The sequence below is a fragment of the Perca fluviatilis genome, chromosome 17, assembly GCF_010015445.1.
Source record: "Perca fluviatilis chromosome 17, GENO_Pfluv_1.0, whole genome shotgun sequence".
Lineage (NCBI taxonomy): Eukaryota > Metazoa > Chordata > Actinopteri > Perciformes > Percidae > Perca > Perca fluviatilis.
In genome coordinates, this window is record NC_053128.1 from 12,350,925 (window position 1) to 12,371,532 (window position 20,608).

General features: G+C 42.7%; 1 protein-coding gene across 1 annotated transcript in view; it reads left to right on the forward strand.

Annotated features, from left to right (window-relative positions):
• Window positions 1–6,143: 6,143 nt before the first annotated feature.
• Window positions 6,144–20,608, forward strand: part of lpar1 (lysophosphatidic acid receptor 1) — a 52,955-nt gene continuing 38,490 nt past the window's right edge. The window contains exon 1 of the mRNA XM_039780118.1: window positions 6,144–6,534. The gene's annotated coding sequence lies outside the window, so the exon portion shown is untranslated. The remainder of the gene's footprint in view (window positions 6,535–20,608) is intronic.

The window sequence follows — 20,608 nt, forward strand, 5'->3', positions numbered from 1 at the left end:
ACAAAAACTATGTGATCGTTGTCTATCAAGTGCGTAGTGATCAGAATATAAGCCTGACTCAGGTGATTACATGTTGTCTACACATGTTTCACAGTTTTTGCCTTTTCCAACGTTTTAAATTGTAAAATTTTCTTCTTTACATTTTCAGCGCTTATTTCTATGTCCCATATTTTCTGATATAAAACAAAAATTGAAAACGGGTCAATTTGACCCTAAGTCAACACAAGGGTTAGATAAACGCATCTCTGCTCTTCCTTTTCATTCCTACAATTATGTTGGGTAGTCTCCTACAAACACCTAAATGCTACCAGATGGAGCACAAGCCTGTGGGTGTGCCACATTAAAAAACAACTCTTGTGGATTGTGCTTACAGAACTAACTGGTGACTTGGATACATGCATCAAAAGTCAATGACATTTCTTATTGAGGTGATATGACCATTTTTAATCCTCGAGTGACTTTTTATGGTAGACACAGGTCCAAATTACACGTTTAGTAAGGTTGGGCCCAGTCTATATTCACAACGTTCCATTTCTGGGATTGCTCTGTTGTCGCCGGAAATTCCACCGGATGTCACTCTTTTCAGCCGAGTGTCCGTTACCTTCCGCATTCTTTGTGTTGTTATTATAAAGCTTTAGTGCGTAACTTTTTTATATGAATGAACGTCCGTTACATTCAAGCCATTGCTAAATGAGTTGCTACAAAGCTAATTAAGACTCTCAGCTCCACACAACTCTCTCTGGATTTCTCAGTATGGCTGTGTTCAGAGGATTGTGGCGTCCGGCGACTTTCCCGCGCAGAAACTTAAATGAAGATAATTTCCTCTTCTGAAATGTCCGTCATGTTTTTTGTAATCCTCCGTGCAAACAAAGTTTTCCCAAATCTCCACTCTGGCCGGAGTTTTTAGAAAGAATCGTTTTCAGAGGCGAATTCTCCGTTTGCGTGTAAACGAAGGGCACAAACGAAGGGAAATGTCTCCGTTTTTCAAAATAACCATCGTATCAAAGAAACGGCTTGTGTCAAAAGATTTCTACGGCAAACACTTTGTGCATCATCATATCATGAAAAAAAGACAATACAAGGAGTATGTGACAGAAATGTGAGGAATTATATCAAAGCTGATGCAATAACTTCTAATATGGCTAGTTAAAGGGGAACTTTTTTTTTTTTTTTTAGCTTAATTTACCTTAACTGAACAGCTTCGGAGTCATTGGAATGGTTCTATGACTTTTTTTTTGTTGAATGGTGGTCGTCTCGCTCCTCCCTAGTGCCTGTGAGCGGACTGCAACTTTTGGCCGGCGAGCCGCCACGATAGCGTCATGGCTGAGCCGGCTAAAAAGAAGCAGAAAGCTAGGAAAGCATTGTCGGAGGAACAGAGAAAGAGGAAACGGCAGACTGACCGAGCGAGAAGTTAGACTCAAGTAAACATAGGAGCTGCCAAATATCTATTCCGAAGCTGTAGGGGGAGCTCTGTAGAGAAAACTGCGAGAAAACCATGAAGTAATGGCCAAAACTGCTCTTTAATGTTCCTGAAAACTAGTTTTATAGTGTTAAAATGAAGTTTTGGTTGTAGTTGCAGAGTAAATAACGGGGTCCATCTTCAAAGTAGATCATCAGATATAAACAGCATATAAACAAACAAGTATACATGTGCCTGCAGCCATGTGAACCTGAGACTCCCCCTTATACAGTAGGTAAGCTTCTCCTTTGGCCGGCTCGTAGATGTTTGCTTTCCATTGTGGGACACCACGGTTTAAATTTGGTCTGTTAGACTTGTGTGAAATACAGGAGCTTGTATTGCAACAAGCAAATGCAGCATAGCGGCCATGCAAGTATTTTCACAATTCCCTGAAAGCAAACAGATTTCCCCCTTGCTGGTTTCTGTGTGGTTCCACTCATTCCTTTCCCATCCGCGAGTATGCCAGGCACTACAACTGACTGTATACAACATGTCTTGCTAAGTCATTTAGTATTTTCTGTTTTTCCTTATTTTTTTCCCCAACAAAGTCGTCCAAACCATACGACGACAGTTTGTCTATTCCTACCCTCTAATATGACCAACAGGAACGTTTCATAAATTAGCGCCCTAGCAGTGGCAGGAAATACAACCCACAGGAGCGTTTTCACTCCTCGTATCTAAACCAGAGAATGTATCAGTCTCAGTTTTAAACACGTCGTTAACGTTGTGAAACGTCACAGTTTGGCGACGTCTGAGAAGAAAACTACTTAGTTAAGTTTAGAAAAACATTGTGGTTTGGGTTCAAATCTGTTACTTCACTTCCGGTTACGCACATGACATAGAAAGTGATTTTTTTTCCTCCCGTAAAGTAAAAAAAACCTTTTATTTTCAAATGGGGCCCAAACCACGGTCTCCTGCGTGAAAGTCGTGTTTGTTTGACCCATCCACCACCCTAACCTGTCTCCTTACGCAAAATTTGGCGCTCTTATACTTCATCACCTTACTTCCAGCTTTGCTCCCATTGAAAGTAATACGGCCACTAAAATAATACGGCCACTAGAGTGTGCCGCCTCTACATGCTATAAACGTAAATATGAGTCACAATTGCTGCTTGAACAAACAACTTATGGGGCGTTTTTCTCCACATCACAACGCTCTCCACTTTAAAGGGGCACAAAAAGAACCACAAGTATGTGTAGGAATCAGTTACTGTGAAAATCGATACAGGTGGCAGAGAAACTAAACACAGAGGCTGTTCTGAATTATGTGGCAAAGATGACAAAATATCTTAGTTGTGTACGTCTTTTGTCAGGGGCACTTTATAATCGTTGTGCTTTACATTCCTGCTGTCACTTGACCATGGGAAATGTCACACCAACACCAACCAATCATAGCTTACAGTCTGTCGAGACTGTGAAACGAGAGCAACAGCAACATTTGTTGTTTTTAAATGCCTACAACGTGAATTATGACTCGTTTCCGTCGGCAAAAGGTTGGGTAAACGTCTTAAGGACCTGACACACCAAACTGATAATCGGCTGTCGGTAAAGTCTGGCGAGGTCAGTGACTCGAGTCTGTTCGGTGTGTTCCGTGTTGTCGTCCGTTGGAGGGGCCGTCGGCCTTCATTTCGGCCGATATGACATGTTGAATCGGAAGGCTGGCAGTCGGACTCACTGGCCAATCTGATTGGTGGAACGCTAACCCGGAAATGACGAGCGGGATGAGCCTGACTAACGCCTCTCCAAATCTGACGAAAATCTTTTAAACTGACCTTTGTCGGCCTATTTCTCGCTTAAAATTTTTCAGAAACACGTTTCTGTGAACTATCTTCGTAAAATGTGAGCTCGTATTCCGAACGAAGCCGCCATTATGCCCGGTTGTAAAAATCCGGGAGCAGCCAGACCTACGTGACACGTTCGTCCAATCGGCGTCCAATTGCGCCTTGCGCACGCGCAGAACGTACGCTCAATTCGGCGTCGCTTCGGCGTGTTCCGAGGCACTTTTTGGACCTCGGGTCGGCCGTCGGGTTGGTGTGTCAGGGGCTTTAGGGAAGTGGCTTGGTGGATGGTTGGGCCCACACTGTTTGAATGCTGTGTTCAACCAACAGTCAGAGATCCTTTCCTAACTTTAACTAGACTAGTTTTTGTGCCTTAACCTAACCAAACTTTATATATTGCACTGGCAGATCAAAGAGGGTCATTTAAAATCAATTTTTGAAAGGCACTGATGCCATCCTGCTGATAGGATCAGAAAACGCTCCTATTGGTTGTTTTGTAACTACATGACAAATACCAGACCAGACAGGAGGGGGCAGAGACAGGACTTCCAGGATCAGGGACGTCAACAGTCATGGCATCACCGATGTTGTCAAGAGGCCGGAAGAAAAAGTAATTGGAAATGCTAGGCTCTCAGTCGGCTCCTCATGAACACTTGTTTTTGTTGTTCTTTAATCTGCAGAATCTTTTTTTCCTTCAATCAGTTTCTCATTTGGTCTATATAAAGTCAGAAAATAGTTAAAATGCCATGTCATAACTTTCCTAAACCACAAGAAGACGTCATCAAAGCACTTTGTTTTGTCTGACCCACACTGCAAAAACCTAAAAATGTTCCGTTTTGTATCGCACAAGATGAAGAAGGGCAGCTATCCTCGCATTTTAGAAGCCGGACGTGCCGAATGTTTGTCGTTTTTACTTGAAAGTGACATTTGCAAGGAATTGATGATCAAAACAGTTGCAGGTTATTTCAATCAGGAGAGACTTCATTGCACATATGTAATGATTTATTGTACATGTGCGTGAAATGTACAGTACAGTCTTTGGAGATTAGACTCCACCATCATTTAAAAATTCGGAGAAACTTTTAAAAAGGGGTAGGGCCGAAGTATGAACCCCCCCGATGGAGTCTAGACACTGATGGTGGCGTGAGGAGCCCGAAGGAGAGGCCTGCTGGAAGAGGACCCAGGAGCCGTGAGGGGCGAAGACCGGAGGAGCAGGGGAGGAGGAGGGTGGTGCTCGTATCCTGAAATGACAACTGAGCAGCAGAGAGAGAGACAGGTTTAAAACAGAGATGTCGTGCAGTGATTTGGCTCGTGAATTTCACGGCCGCTTCTGATTGGTTAAGACTAAAGTGAACACCTCAACAGCTGATCCATTCAGGGGAATGAGAAGTGATTATGTTTAAGTCGTCGTCCTGAAAGAACTTTCGCTTAAGCTCCATTTTTCTTTCAATTGACTATATTGACTATTACACTAGTGTATGAGTGATGGCGTATGGGTAGTCTATATCCAGGACGTTCAACTTCCGGGATTGCTCTTGCTCTGCCAGAAATTCCGCCGGATGGCACTCTTTTTCAGATGTCCGTTTTCGGATGTCCGTCACCTTCCGCTTTCTTTGTGTTGTAATTTTAAACTCCGGTGGATTTATGAGGACTATGGTTAACTGCTCCTCAGATCTCCGCAGGGTAAATCCAGACAGCTAGCTAGCCTATCTGTCCAATCTGAGTTTTCTGTTGCATGACTAAAACAACCTTTGAACGTACACGTGTTCCACCAAAACAAGTTCCTTCCCGAGGCTATTTTGCAGCGGTGCCCGTGGCCCATGACGATTAAGATTGTTTGTTTTTTCTCCCATCTCGGACTGCTGCGTGGACTGGCAAGACCCTGGCAATGCGAGACTAGTGTATCAGCAATGCTTTGAGGACATTAGGGGATTGGGATTAGGGGGTTGAGATGGCTGGTTTATGTCTCCCTGGAAATTGGTCCTATGACATTCAATGTAAGTGACACACTCACCTCACTGAGACAACTGAGAACATGTTCTATTGTTTCGATGTGTCGTGGCTTTAATGCCTCACTTCATTCCACAGCCGCCGGCGGTTGGTTTGCTACAAACACCTCACTAAGTGTTCACAGATGGTGTGAAGTTGGCAGACATATAACTGTCCCTACCAAATTTATATATATGTTTTTTGAAGTTATTTCTCATAACCTGAGAACTTTGAAAGAAAAGGTTTAAACTTCACTTGGCCACCAGCACTGGCAGACAGGGGGGAACTATTTCCAATAGGCTATATTATGAGGAAGGTTAATTGGTAAGGAATACAATATGTCTTTGAGTCCCTCAGTGTCAGTATCGCGCTCTCTTTTTCTCCCTGCTTCACTCCACCCCTCTCTGCCTTCCTGTCTCTCTCTTAACAAGTTACTGAAAAAAAAAATGTGTTTCCAATTAGGCAGCAGAGGGGAAAAAGAACAGCTCTCAACTGCGAAACACTACAATAAATGTATGTTTGAGCAGTTGCGTTTACGCTGTGAGGTATAGGCTAAGTGGGGAAAGTTGTGAATGAGTGAATTAAATGCACTTGTTACTAATTAAGTTGCAAATTAAGTCCTTTGTTAAGAGATAAAAAAAATGCACCAGTGTCAAGAAAAGTCTGTTTTTTTTATTTTATTATTCGCAGTGAAAAGCTGGAACACCGTTAGACAAAAATGTTTCTACGTGCAAAAAAAAAAAAAGATCATTGCCACCCTTCATTTGAATGAATTCTTTGCAGTGTGTGTCTGTGTGTGTGCGTGAGGCGTGTGTGTGCGCGACGTCATGTGCAGACAAAGGTCCTCTCCTGCAGAGTGTGTGTGTGGCAGTCGGTGAGAGAGAGCGAGAGAGAGAGAGAGAGAGAGAGAGAGAGAGAGAGCGAGAGAGAGAGAGAGAGCTTGGCGGAGCCGCCGAGCCAGCGCAGAGAGGCACGGAGACGCAGCACGGAGCATCACACACCAGGGCGACTTCATCTGGGAACGAATACAACAACTTGAAAAACAGGGACACACCGGTGGTTGAACCAAAACAACGTAGGAGGTATTCTCTGCACGGACATAAAATGAAAGGGTTACCTGGCCGCATTTTGGATTTGGAGTCGTTCATTACACCGCTGCGACTTTGACACAAGAGTTGCGCAGAGTCTCTAGGAGTTGTCTGTTGGAGGCATTTCAAGCACCCAGAATCAAACTTGACTTGGGGCATCCAGGAACCAGTCAGGGAGTAAAGCTAAACAGCCTACAGCGCTCTTTGGAAAGAAAGACACAGTAAGTATTTCTTCTTTTTATCCTGCTTAATGCATTCATCCTTATAAATTCAATCACATTTGCTCCAAACGGTGGAGCGGGTGGTACATTTTTCCTTTTTCTTCTATGGCTGACTTTACGCACGCACGTATGTGGGCATCTTTACATAATCAAAGTATACCTGCCACGTAGACGCGGCTAGAAGACGCGTTGGGTTGAGATAAAGGCTTTGATGGCATTAGCAGATGCTGCGCACACCGTTATTTCGTTAGGAGACGTTCGGCTGTGCGCACTATAGGGCTCGAGGACGGGGGGACGCTGCAGGAACGAAGGGACTTGTTTCGCCAGAGCTGGACTCTTTATCAAACTCTGGGATTGGAACAATATTTGTGGAGTGAGTGAGCGGAAAAGAGAGAGGAAAAAAAAACAACCCCAAAAAAAACAAAACAAGCGGGCGTTGGGTCTGGGAGTGAAAGTTTGACATCTGTCTTGATTTTTCCACGCTGATCTGCAGTCAGAGAATGTGTTTTTGGAATTTTTCTTTTCGTTTTCTTCATTGAATCCTCTTCCTCTCTGCCAAATGTAACCCCCATTTCCCTAAAAAAAAAAAAAAAATCCCCCCAAAACCCCCACCTTTTTTCCCCCCAAAAAAAAAAAATTTTTTCCCCCACAAAAGGAAAAAAAAAAAAGAGGCCAGCAGCAGATTGATACTCAAACATTTCTTGTGGTGTTGGCATCCTCCCAAAATACACGCCTTGATGCTGTCTACTACCGGCTGGAGCCGATACACCCTGCTGTGCCCTGGACTCAGGCCTTGAAATACAACAACAATCTCATGAACTAAACCTCGCTTCCCGCTGAACTCTGTTCAAGATGAGATAAAGGCTAAAACGATGTGACGCGCCACCAAAACAGGTTAATGAAATTCTATGGTGTATGATTCTCACCTGTAACGCGGATGGAGATAAAGAATGTGCGTGGCTGTGATAGTTACGCGTTGTCTTGCTGTGACAGAAATATAAAAAATAACATCATATGTTGTGTTTCCAAAGGTATTATGTAAAAAGTCAAAAGAAACATCATCCCTTGTATATATAGTTCCGGCTGTGGCCAGGTGCATCCTGTGGTTCTTGAATAAGTACGGTCATGATCACTCATGCGAATAGTTGTGATTTTTCATTCACATGAAAAGGTGCTTATGAAGATGATTATCAGTCAAGTGTAGCATGCAAAGAAATGTGTGATTACCACATGCGTTGCTGCATTGGTCATAATAAATTGAAGCTGTGCCCACTTTGGCTTTGGTGCTGATCTTCTGCTTGCCGACAGTCTTTAGAGCTCCCTGACGTAGACCCCATATCGTAGACCGATCGGGCATTGGCTCGTACGCAGCTCCTAAAGGGACATGGGAGTTTTTAATTTTCTTCTGGTGTACACAGGATACTTTCTGGTTCACGCTAGAATCTGAGGCTATGTTTAGATGGAAACGATCTGAAGAGAAAACGCAAAAGTGGCGTTGCGTTCTCCCTTTTTTATTCTGCGTTTTGGGGGGGGAATCTGCGTGCATATGGTGACGCAAAAGTGTGTGAAATTCGATGTAGTATGCACGCCAGGCGGCTAGGTGGTAGTGTGAAGTACTGCCACACGACACCACCAAGTCCGCATGCCTGCGTAGAACCTTCCTTCTACTTCTCTCCCTAGTAGCGTGAAACCAAAACATGGCGAAGCGAACAACAAAAGCTGACAATTTTGTCTGGACAGACGAGGAGGTGGAGTTACTGCGCCAAACGACCTTAGATTACAAAACCACAAAGGCACAACAGAGCGTGGACTGGGAGTCCTGCCGGTCAAAATATACAGACACGTGGACCAAATTTCCGGGAGCAGATCGGAGCGGACTTTTAGACGGGAAAGAAATGCCGTCGCAGTCTAAACGAAAAGGCACATCTGATAAAATATTTTGGCGTTTTCACCCGCGAGCGTTGTCGTGTAAACAGGGCCTTAGCAGCAGTCAGAATGGCTGCCGAGGAGGAGGTATTTATCTTTCTGAAAACGCAATGAGATGTCTTGATATGTGTCTTCAACAAACTTAAAGATGATAAGGCAAAAGATTTCATGCTGTGAATGTGAAATATTAACTTTAGCCACATAACGATAGCAGTACTTTGTTAGCATCATTTTGCTAGCCTTAGATTGGTTTCTTGTGAGCGCAAGATACTTTTGCGTGCGCATCAGAAAGTATCTTGTGCGCACCAGAAAGTTTCTCATGCGCACAAGAAAAAAATAAGTCCTGTCATGTCCCCTTAGGCGCTCCGCTTGAGTGCGATGTGTGAACTTCTCAAAAACCTGAGATGAGGCTCGCTGGTGTCTGTAAGACACATTCTTGAGCTAAATTCCAAATTGCATTCTTTTCACTTTTAAGCCACCTACACATGATCCGCGGACGTTCCATTGTTTTCCTACTGGGGGGGGAGTGGTGTTGCCCAACTATAGGCGCAGAGCTACCCTTGGTGTTGCGCACCGCTCGGAATTGCGGCCATGCTCTGCGCTCAAAGTGCTAATTATTATTTAAACTTTGACCTTGTTGCCACTGACCGTTCAAGGCGCAACCGATTCCAGAAGACCTCGCGGTTTTGCTGCAGGTCATATGTACGCGGCTTTAGTATGTACTGCAGCTGCCCTTACAAAGTTATGTGTTGCATGCAGTATGCATACAATTGAGATATACTACTTCTTCATAACATTGCGCCTTGAACTTTGATGCTCTAGTTCATTTATGCTGCTCAAAGGATTCTGGGTCAGAATAGCATGCTGGCTAGCATACTGCAAAATGTGACCAGATGCAGCAGGACATCCTGGTATTTTTGGCATACTGCATTTGAAATAGCCTTCTATGTATTGAGACCAAGGGGGTAAGCGAGCATCCGAAAAGCGTACCTCCTATAGGGAGGTTCATAGGCTAACAAGCCATCACCTTCTGCTAGCATCCCATTGACTGCCATTCATTTTGGCGTCATTTTGACAGCAAATAACTTTACATCTGAAGCGTTCAAAGACTCTATTTGTCAAATTGTTTATTTCTAAGGAAATACGACAATGTTTAAAAGGCTCCATTACCTTGTATCTCATGTTATGGCCCCCGTAGCAGCTGCTTTTCTAAAAATAGGCTAACGATTGTGTCATAACCACGCAACTTTCTTTCGCACAATAGATAAATTACTGTATAGTCAGGAGAGGTTCGCAGGCATTAATCAGAATACTTACCAAAAGTTGCTCCTTCTCCTACGCTCATGAAAAAACTCCTACTCACGCTCTCTGTCTCTGCAAGATTGGGAATGATTGAGGTTTCTCTTGGCACAGCTACCAGAAGACTTACAACTTTCAGACAGGCTGCTCACGTCACATCTACATCTTCAAGCTCAGTTTGAGGCTGCGCGGTAACGCTCAGCCGGAAAATCACCGGAAAAGTGCTTCTAATTGACTTCACTGCTCGCCGTGGAAGTCTACGGCGTCGCTTTGTCCATTTCTTTTCTTTAACTGTCTATGTATTAGGACATCAAATGTCTGTAGCGGAGCGCTTCCAGGACTCAAAAAATTAGCTAGAGGTGCTCTTTGGATGGGATAATCATAATGTAGAAACCAAAAAGGAAAGTCCAAGGCACTCTCTCTAGAAAAATACAAAGCCTTTATTTATGGCTAAGTCATCATTAATCTTAAAGTGCTCCGACGCGTTTCGGCATACAAGCCTTCGTCAGGGAGTCAATCAATTTCCAAAACAGGAAGAGACCTTCTTATAAGCTTTCAAACAGACCAATCAAAAAAGCAATCAAGAAACACAACCAATGAAAAGCCAGGACATACTAAATCCGTATGTGGGATACTAAATAGAATGGTAGTATGGGTATTGGAACTCAGGGCAGATATCTAGCAGGCTAAATATCTGGAGCTGTCAGGGCCTCTGTCGGGGAGCTTCAGCCAAGGGTGGCCTGTACTTTACTGTATGCGTTGCATTTGCAACACGGACCAAAGTTGTTGTTGTTGTTGTTGTACGCGGAGAAATAGTAGGCTGCAAATAGTAAAGACGTGTGGAAATGGAATATTTTGTGAACATGTGTGCCGTCAACAACACTCCCTAAAAGTGCTCAGATTTTTATTTTTCTTCTTTTCATCGCTGTTTTATTGTTTTATTTAGTGTTATTATGTGTGCCATTGACAACACCCTCTTAAAAGTGCTTTGTCTGATTTTTCTTTTACTTCTTTGTTTTATCGCTGCAAATCAGCCACAGACAACTTGGAGCGCTTGTTCCTGGTGGACATCCAAAAACCCTGCCCCGCATATGGTATTTCATCATGTTCCGTGTCACTTCTCGCATGTTTTTATGAGAAAAAAAAAAAAGAAAGTAGTTTGGAGACTTAGACTCAAGGATGCTTCCTGGTGAAAGATCTAGTAGCGTGTGAGCCCCCCGTCGATGGTGGGTCCGGTTGTGTGAAAACAAGACAGCAAATTGTGTAGTGTGAATCGTACAGCCAACTGGACCTCAGCTTAACCCTTGTGTTGACTTCGGGTCACAATGAGCTGTTTTCAATTTTTGTTTTATATCAGAAAATATGGGACGTAGAAATAAGTGCTGAAAATGTGTAGAAGAAAAATTTTACAATTTAAAACGTTGGAAAAAGCAAAAACAAACTGTGAAAAAAAGGTGTCAAAAAGGTTGACAGGAAAACAACACAAGGGTTATAAGAAACTGTGTGTTCAGGAAGTGGAAGGCCACTAAAGCTTACACTTGTGACTCTTAGTGAACAACAACATCTTAACCACTTAACCACAGCAGTGTATTTTTCATTTGTAAGGGTCCTTGCCACCATGAGAAAAATCGGCATTGCAAATTGAACATGTAGCTTGACTTGAATGGCCTTCTTTCGACTGAAAGTACTGCCAAACAACACTTTTGCTGCTCTTTCTCACAGCCTACTGCGTTGAACGGTCCACCTACGTAAACACCTTCCCGTAATCAACGGCGGTGTCATTACGTCGACCAGCGTAGCGCGCGTAGTGCAAGCGTAGGGTTCGGTGGAAAAAAATTCTAAGGTTCGGCAGAAACCGAACCCTGTCAAAAAGCCCAATATTCGGCCGAATCCTGGATTCGGTGCGTCCCTAATTCTGTCCAATGCTTTGGCTCAAAGCACAATATTTCAATAACTGCAGGCTGCTGTGAAAGTTGGTGCTTGCGTTCCCAGAGAAGAATTTTCTAATCTCGCTGGAGTCACTTGACATTTCATTTGAAGCAGGTCAGGTCAGAATTTTCACGTGGCCAACAATTTAGTCTGTTAGAACAAAACTAATGGCCTTTTTGCTATGAAATGTGTGTGTACATTTGAATGTTTTTAGTGACTCCTTGATCTTTCCCTCTTACGCCATCAAAAGGCCTCTTTAAAGGAGAGATAAGAATTGACTTAAAGCACTTAAATGCTCCCCAGAAGATTGCAGATGGGGCCCACAGGGGGCACAGAAGTAAAGTTTAGTTAAGGCTCCCATACGCTTTGTAGCGTTAGCATAGTCAAAGACTGCAGTGAACAAGGGGTTCGTCGCTCTAAATTGTGAGGAAAAACAGGAAAATTGACAAAGGATAGCGAGAATAAAAAGAAGATCTCTGTCCATTTTGGTCATAACATGAACTACCCTTTACTGACGCCTTTAAGACAATTTATCATCTCTGTTAACGAAAGAAAATTGTCGGATCACTGTGAAATTTGCTGTGGATGGTCATTATTTCACATTTTTGGTGATCCCACGACTTTTCTTTTTTAACATTTCCACATGCATCTAAAAAAATGAAGTTTCTAATTTATCCGTTTTTTTAACTGATCGTAAAGGTCTACTTCAAAAAACTAAAAAAAGCCATATGCTCCCTGCGTGCTATCCTTGCCCTTTTGATGTTACCCAATTAATACTGAGGCTCAAATGGGGTGGGTGTGTGTGTGTGTTTTGTGTGTGTGTGTGTGTGTATGTGTTTGAATATTCACACGAGATGGCAAGGACACTGTTTACCTCCCACCCACTGCCACAAACCCCAGGGGGGCTTTGATGGTATAGTGGAGTGTGAGAACCATTTACACTTCTGTCGATAGATTAGGTCAATGGCTTTCAAGCTCTTTTAATTATGGAATCCACATTCTCAGAATAATGTATCACAATGACTCATGTGTTGACTGTTGACTTAATGCTTTGCAATACTTTCCTGGTTTAAATGTTTCATCCCATATTGACTTTAAACTAGGCTCAGACACATCCAACAGTTACAGAAGGATAGAGCAATAGGGTCTTCAGCGTTTTCAGGCTTACGCTGAAAATATGACCTTTAACCTTTCCACTTTTAACATGAAGAATCATTATTACAGTACATATTAAGGAATTCCTCAGAAATAGGGCTGCAGCCAACTTGGTGTGCTGACCTATGGTTTATGGCCAGTTTGGTTGCTTTAATAGATCATGATTAAGTCACTCTTACCCTTTTGTTGAAAACACTCAAATGCTAATGTGAAACTGCAAATTTTTAAGAACGAAAGCAAACAGTCTTGAGGGATTGAAGACTGATTAGATGGATGGCATTTAAAGGTGCTGTAGGTAGGATTGTGAAGTTCCAGGATTTAGCCAAAGAATTTTAACATCGACAACTTCTCAGTCCCTCCCCCTCTTTCTGATAAAGCCCAAATGGTCTCCAAAGCACCCCCTCCCCCATGAGGGAGAATGAATGTGTGTGCCTGAGCAGTGATTGACACGCAGTTAGACACCCCCAACCTGGCCCTGATTGGTGCATCTGAACAAGGAGCGATGGAATTTTTGCAAATCACACTACAGGCTGTAGATGGTGCCAGAGGAGCCAGAGTTTTTCTTTTAAATTACCTGCTTAATGTAGTTCTACTGGAACATAGGATCAGTTTCAGCAAATATGACAGAAAGTTAGTTATATAAGTTTTACCTACTGCAAAATTAGCTTCTTTTCTGAGCAAAAAACTAAAACACATTCCCTTTTTAACCCATATTGTAATGGATGTAATAAAATGCATATTGCATATTGCATAAGCACATCATCATTTCACCATGAGCACAGCTACTGCAGAGGTTTATGACATGAGGAGATAAGAGATTACAGATGACAGGATGAGATTTCAACAGAAAAAACAGTTTTCAGATAAAAATGTTTTTGCCAACTCGTGACTGTACAGAGCAATCTGCAAGACATAATTATTTAAAGTAAGAAAGGTTGAGCTCCTGTTAGATGTAATGAACTATATTTTATGTTTTAGTTTAAGTCTTAAGTTTCCAAAACAATTCACAACTGATTTTTAATTTATCGGCCATCCAAATGTTTATGTAAGACCTTTTCAGTAGGTAATCGCGTTGTTTCCCTGGAAATGACGCAGCCGCACTCTAAAACATGGGGGACAAGATAGTTCTCAGGAGCTCAGTGGTTTCCTCAGCAACACAGGGAAGAAGTGCAGGCTATTAGTCCTTAAAGTTCAGGTTGATAGATTTTGACAGGATTATAAAAACATACTCATCCCAAAGTTATTCCACAACTTGAGAGAAGCTGAAAAGCTCAAAGAGGATAAGCCGATACCTTCTGACATCTGACCTCCTCCTTGCTCAAACTAAACAAACCTCCCTCTGCAAAGACTTATCGTCTCCCCTGAAGATGGCTGTTTTATGTTCCCCTGCATGAGCTCTGACATCCGTCAAAAAGAAAGGGTCCTTGAAACATCTGTGTTGTGATTACTGAAGGCATGGTTCCTCCTCCCCCTCGTCTAAGGACCTGCATTCCACCCATTCTTGCTCCCAACGTCCAGATTGTATCCACATTCATGCAGGTAACAGGGTCACACTGTGGCAGAAATTAGTCCCCCCCCAAGGCTATGCGAGCAGTGAAATGATTCAGAGCTCTTAACAGCTACAGAAATAGTAATGATACAACAAATAGCTACAAACATATTTTTTTTCAATTTCTATATCAACATTTTCAATAAAAGAAGCAATATCAGTGCACAAAAGTGTAACAGAAGACCACGTCATTGTCAACCGATCCTAACCGTGAGTTTGGCGATCCATTGCACCCCTAACCCAAACCATCTTTAACAAAAGGAGTAAGCCTGCATCGCATAACAAAGGAAATAAAGAAAGAATAGTAATTCCAGTTAAAAATTAACACACAAATAACTAAATACATAAAACATATAGTAATGACGACAATAGTGATGACAATAGTATTAATCAAGTTGCAAAGATTTGAAGAAGATTATCTCTTAGGTGTTCTTTACATTTCTACACATGCAGGTATTTGTGTTGTTTTGGAGCTTCTCCGTACAACCGTTGCCTTCTAATCTATTAGATCTGCAGCCAGCATTTTTGTGGGAATTGTGTAACAAAGATGCAAATGTTTCTTCTTCAGGTTCCCCTTGTAGCTCGTGCGTCAATCCGTGGTCAGACCACTACTTCTTCAGCAGGCTCAACACGAACAAGCGGGAGATCACATCTTAAAGGCATGTCGCACCACAACGTAGTTTCCCCCTGCAGCTCTGGCCCTGATCATGATTTGGGTTTGCAGTGACATGGGACTTGTTGCAGAAAACACACAGTTACCGATCCATCGGCTGCAGACAAAATCAGTAATAACGGACGGCAAAAGTCATCTCTAATGTTCCTCTGGGTGGTCATCGGCCACTAATGTGAGGCTGTCCTCATTTTCGTTTGTGATCATTGGGTTCGGAAGGTCCACACTTGCACACCTTAGATTGAACAAAAGAGGAAAAGATGAAGTTTCGCTTAGAACTGGACTTCTTTTAAAGATGCAGTATATAAGACTTATAAAATGTCTTGCAGTAGATGTAAGACATTTACATCTACTGTAAGACATCTATGTTCCAGTATGCATGAAGCAGGTAATTAAAAAAAAGAATCTGGCACCACCTACAGCCTGTAGTGCGATTTGCAAAATTCCACCGCTCCCTGTTCAGATGCACCAATCAGGGCCAGGGAGGGAGGGGGTCTAACTGCGTGTCAATCACTGCTCATGCACACGCATTCATTCTCCCTTGTGGGGGGAGGGGCTTAGGAGACCATTTTGGGCTTTAGCGGAAAGGGGGGGAGGGACTGAGAAGTTGTCAATGTTCACATTTTTTGGCTAAGTCCTGGATCTTCACAATCCTACCTCCATCACCTTTAATTCAAGGTGTTAGGAACACTCCTACCAAAACCAGGCAGTGCATTTGTGCTCCAATGCTTTCAACCCATTAGAATCAATTAAAAAGTTATTGTATATTGTGCTGAGACATCAAACAAAATATGTCTCTGTGGCTGGAAATAGGCCTGTGGGCGGAAATAGGCCTTTTTTACAAAGTGCCACTTGGTTTTGATAATACAGCATTGCATTGATTGACAAAAATAAGGTGGGGGGCGAAGAAAGTCAAAGCACAAGATGGTCATTTTCACCAACGAGTCTGTTATTTATCTATCAGGACACCTTATGATTATTATCACGCTTATGTCACGGCCACTTGGCAAAAAGAGAAGCTGTGTCAAAATCCTCACCCATTCGTTTTACTTTGCCGACCGGTTTATCCCAGTCTGCTTGAGCCTGCGTTCACGCTGCCTGCGTCGGCCGTCAGATGGTGCGGGCGAAAACGCAGGTCTGCCCATTCATTTTGAATGAGGGTAGTGCGTTTAGGCTGCAGCGGTGGGTGCCGCGGGGGGGGCGGAAAAAAAATGTCGAGATCTATTAACGATCTGACGGAAAACAGTAATTATGAAATATAAAGTCTACTTGTTCAACATTGGGAGGTTAAAGAACACAACAGGACGTCACACAAATGGGCCTTTTTTAGCAACGCCGCACAAAACTGTGGGAAATCGCAACGTCCCCTTTTGCTGGTGTGAATGGGCCCTAACTGTTGAAGACCTCCTGTTGTATGATTTCATTGCTGGCCGTGGTATATTAATGAGGAAGTACTGGAGACTCTTCTGGCTGTCAGACACTTGCTGCTTCTGCACAAGGAGATATAAATGTTGACGCAAAGGTCCTTATCAAACTCTTCAGCCATTTTTAACAATGTCAAAAAACTAAATAGTGGTTTTGACAGGAAGCTTTCCTTGTCAGTTTGAGGACACAGCTGTCATTGTGTGTGTGTGACACTAAGATAGTAGACATTTTTGACATTGTTCTCTTATAATGTGGTTACTGTATGACGATGGATGATGTATGGATGATAACATGTGGGGGAGCCATCATGGTAATTGTTTATCATGTGTTCCAGTGGTTCTCTAACTTTTTTGCATCCCCTGTCACATGCTACATCCAGCCTGATCTCACAGAAATATTTCAAAAGAGCCCCAACGCATTAAATAGCAGTGGCGCGTAATTAGTTAAAATGACATTCTGGTGCCATGGAAACAATGTAGGTTTTAGGCAACAAACCTACTTGGTTAAGTTTAGGAAAAGAACATTGTTTGGGTTAAAATAAGTACGTCACGTACATGTACGTAAGTTCAGTAGGCTATGTGATCTGACTTTAGTACGGACTTTAGTGGTTGGAACTGCTGAGTACTGCGCTCGATCCCCGGTCTGGGCCTTACTGTGTGGAGCATGCATGTGGGTGGGTGGCGTAGGTTTTTGTTCGGGGTGTTCCAGTTTCCTCCCACCACCAAAAACAGGTATGTCAGGTTAGTGCTCCTGTCAGCGCCCAGGGCAAAAACAGCTGGAGTTGTGTTTTAACGAGAGTATGGGTTAAATGCAGAGGACAGATTTTGCTTCACTGTATGCTTAGAAATGGCAATAAAGGCATACCTTTATTTTAACTCGCCTACATAAGTACAAAAAAAAAAAAAGTTAATGATCACACAGGACACGAGCAAGGGCCCCTAAGGTGAAAGTCCCATCCATCCACTCCGACCTCTTTGAGACAGGTCTGTGTTTGACCACGGAACAGATCCTATTTGACTTTCTATTGGCATTTTTTTCCACTGTTCGGGCACGTCATTTTAACACCTTATCTGCCGCCACCACCACATAATGTGGTGTTAAGAGGTCATGGTCATTTCATGTATTTCTGTAAAATCAGAGACATCTGGTGAAGATTTAACATTTCCATAAAAATAACCCTCTCGTGTTCCTCATTTCAATAATTATTCTTAGAGAATGTACAGAAGAGCTGTTGTACAACCTAGAAGAACAGCTAGAAGCTGGTTAGCAAGTTGGCTAGTGGAGTTGAGCGCAGAAAAATGAGTGAAAAGTCATGTTATCTTTGAATGTCCTGCAGGAACCACGTCTCACAGCCCTGCAGTGGCTTGATCATATCCAGACGAGTCAGGGAAACGGAGACTGGGCTGAGGAAATAAAAAGATGATGAGAAAGAAATAAAACGGAAGAGAGAAAAGCAGGCAGGCACATGCCTACTTGCCCGCAGGTTCGGAGCCATACACAAGTCAGTTTTTAAGGTCTCGGCATACCTGTTGAGCACCATTTCCTCTGCAGACTCATGCTCACCGCCTGCAAATATGAATGGGTACATATACTGCTGACTGTGCGGTCATTGTTGCTGGAGCTGCTATTGCACTCTACCCAGTTACATGTACTACAAAGTGTGTTCACTGTGTAATGTAAGCAACGCTAATAGTATCTTGACATGCATGCGTTTGCATTCCCGGAGATGGAACAATGATACTGTTACCAAATACTGTATGTGCTGTAGTGGACCTCTAAATCTAAACTGTCACTGAGAAGTATACATATCATGATTGTATTCCCATACAAGTTAGACATAAGGTCATTGGTCAGAGTGTTGGGGTGTTGATATTGGTCAGTTCTAATCAGCTGATGGTCACAGCACGATCTTGGCGTGCCGCGGTGCTTAACATTTCCACAGCACACGCTGCCATGACACAATTTCAGAGGAAATCGCCGAGGCATCAGCATGCGAGCGAAACATGCGGTGGCCCTTACTGTACAGGGGTGTTCAGAAATGAATCACATGCATTTCCCAACCTTACCACTCTTTATTCCTCATGTTTTAATTGTGTGTGTGTGTGGGTGTGGGTGTGTAACCCTCATTAACCCTCATTGGTTAAAATCATGTACAGGATGTCTCAAGTTAGTCATGGCAAACGCCGAAAGAGGAACCAAAAGCTGCACGAATGAGGAAATCATTTTTAAACCCAGCTGTATCTTAAGAATCAGGTTCAGTTAAACTTGCTGACTCATCTGAGGTTTGCACTGGACAGTGATGCTCTGTTGCGTTGGCTCTGTGCAGCACTTCGGAGTGCTGTGAAGTAAACAGTGACGATGAGATTACATTGCTGACTCTCCACTTTCAGTCGACTGTGTTTATGTTATTCGCATCAGGTGACCAGTGTAGTATGCTACTAAAGAAATACAGACGCAAGAAGCGACGCCCTGCCGCAGTTCAACTGATTATAGAGAATAAAATCAGTTTTCGCAGTCAAGAAAGGAGTAGAGTGCAAATGAGTATTCTCGGCTGGCGGAAGTTGGAATATTTGTTGAAGAGAAGACCCTTTTAGAACTGAAAAAAGGGGTGCTTTTTTCCTACAAGAGGAAGGCTGCATCTGAGTGAATACTTAGTTAAATAGCCTGAATGTTGTCAGGTCCACAAAAAGATCCGTGATTTATTTAAAGAGACTGTTGAAAAGTCAAGTTGAAAGATTCTTGGTTATTCTTAAAATTTTAAAACGCCTTTATTAGCTGGTCTTAAAAAGTATTGGATTGGCTGCTTCACTCATGAATCAAACTGGACCCGCTGACAGCCATTAGAAGTAGGGACAAGTACGCATTCCAGAGAAAGATAAAAGTAACAGCCTGTTGCATTGCTGGTCTTCTGTCTTGTGTTGCTGCGGTGATGAACGTGAAGCTATTGTAAAGTGGCCTTATGCGCATCTTCAGATTTGACGCGATATTATTTACTGAGAAACCCTTTTTCTTGTCTTGATTATTACTGAAGACTGTTGATGAAGTCACCTTGTTTTCCCAGATTAGTTCAAATTCGGACGCACTTTCCTCTGGCGCAGCGGGCAGTCAACAACATCGCAGTGGATACATTTCTATCCCGTCCTCCCATATTTCCACCTCTAAATAGGAACACCTTAAAAGGCATAATACATGAGCACAAGCACACAGTCTTTGGTAGTGCTGCTTCTGTCAAACCTTAAGTAAATATGGACACATGCAATTTGACTATTTAGTGCTGTTTTTTTTCTGTTTTTTTATATTGGCTTAGGAAAGAATTCACTTTTATCACACTTAATTGTTGCTGCAGATTTAATTTGGACTTTATTACATTTCCTTTTTTTTGGAAAAACCCATAACGAAAATGCCAAAAACATGAGTTTCGATGTTCCTCCAAATGTTTTCAAAAATCAATAAATGAATCTCTAACATTGAATAAGATTTTTCTCCATCTGGTGAGACAAAATGCAGCCAAATACTCCGTGGTCCTTGAAGTAAACCTGCTCCGGAGTGCACACAACCTCCAGCCTGTTCACCTTTCAGCACGACAAAAAACCTGAAGCATACAGCGATGCCAATGCTGGAGTGGCTTCAGGATAAACTCTCTGAATGTCACTGAATGGCCCGGACCTGAACACCATACAGCATTTGTGGAGAGAAATGAAAGGATTTGCCGAGCAAGAATGGGAGAAACTGCTCGAATGCACAAAGCTTGTAGAGTCTCACCTAGCTAATGCTGCCAAATGTTTTCGCTTTGTCATTCTGGGTTATTGTGCGTGCTTTGTCAATCCATCTATAATTGCTAAAGGTGAAGGGGTTATGAATACTTCCAGAAGCCACCGTATTTCTCTTTTTATTCCCTCTTTTTCTTTTATTATTTTGTGAAGCACTTGGAATACTGTTGTCCTAAGTACAAAAAAAAAAAAAGGGAGTCTGGTCTTGAGAAAGTGAAACATGTACAGCTGGACTGAGGTCAGGTAACTGGCTTGGCCGGTCAACAACATTCCACTGCTTGGCCGTAGAAACTCTTTGGTTGTCTTGACTGTGTGTTTGAAAAATACTGGACCTGCTGCATTGTTCTAAAA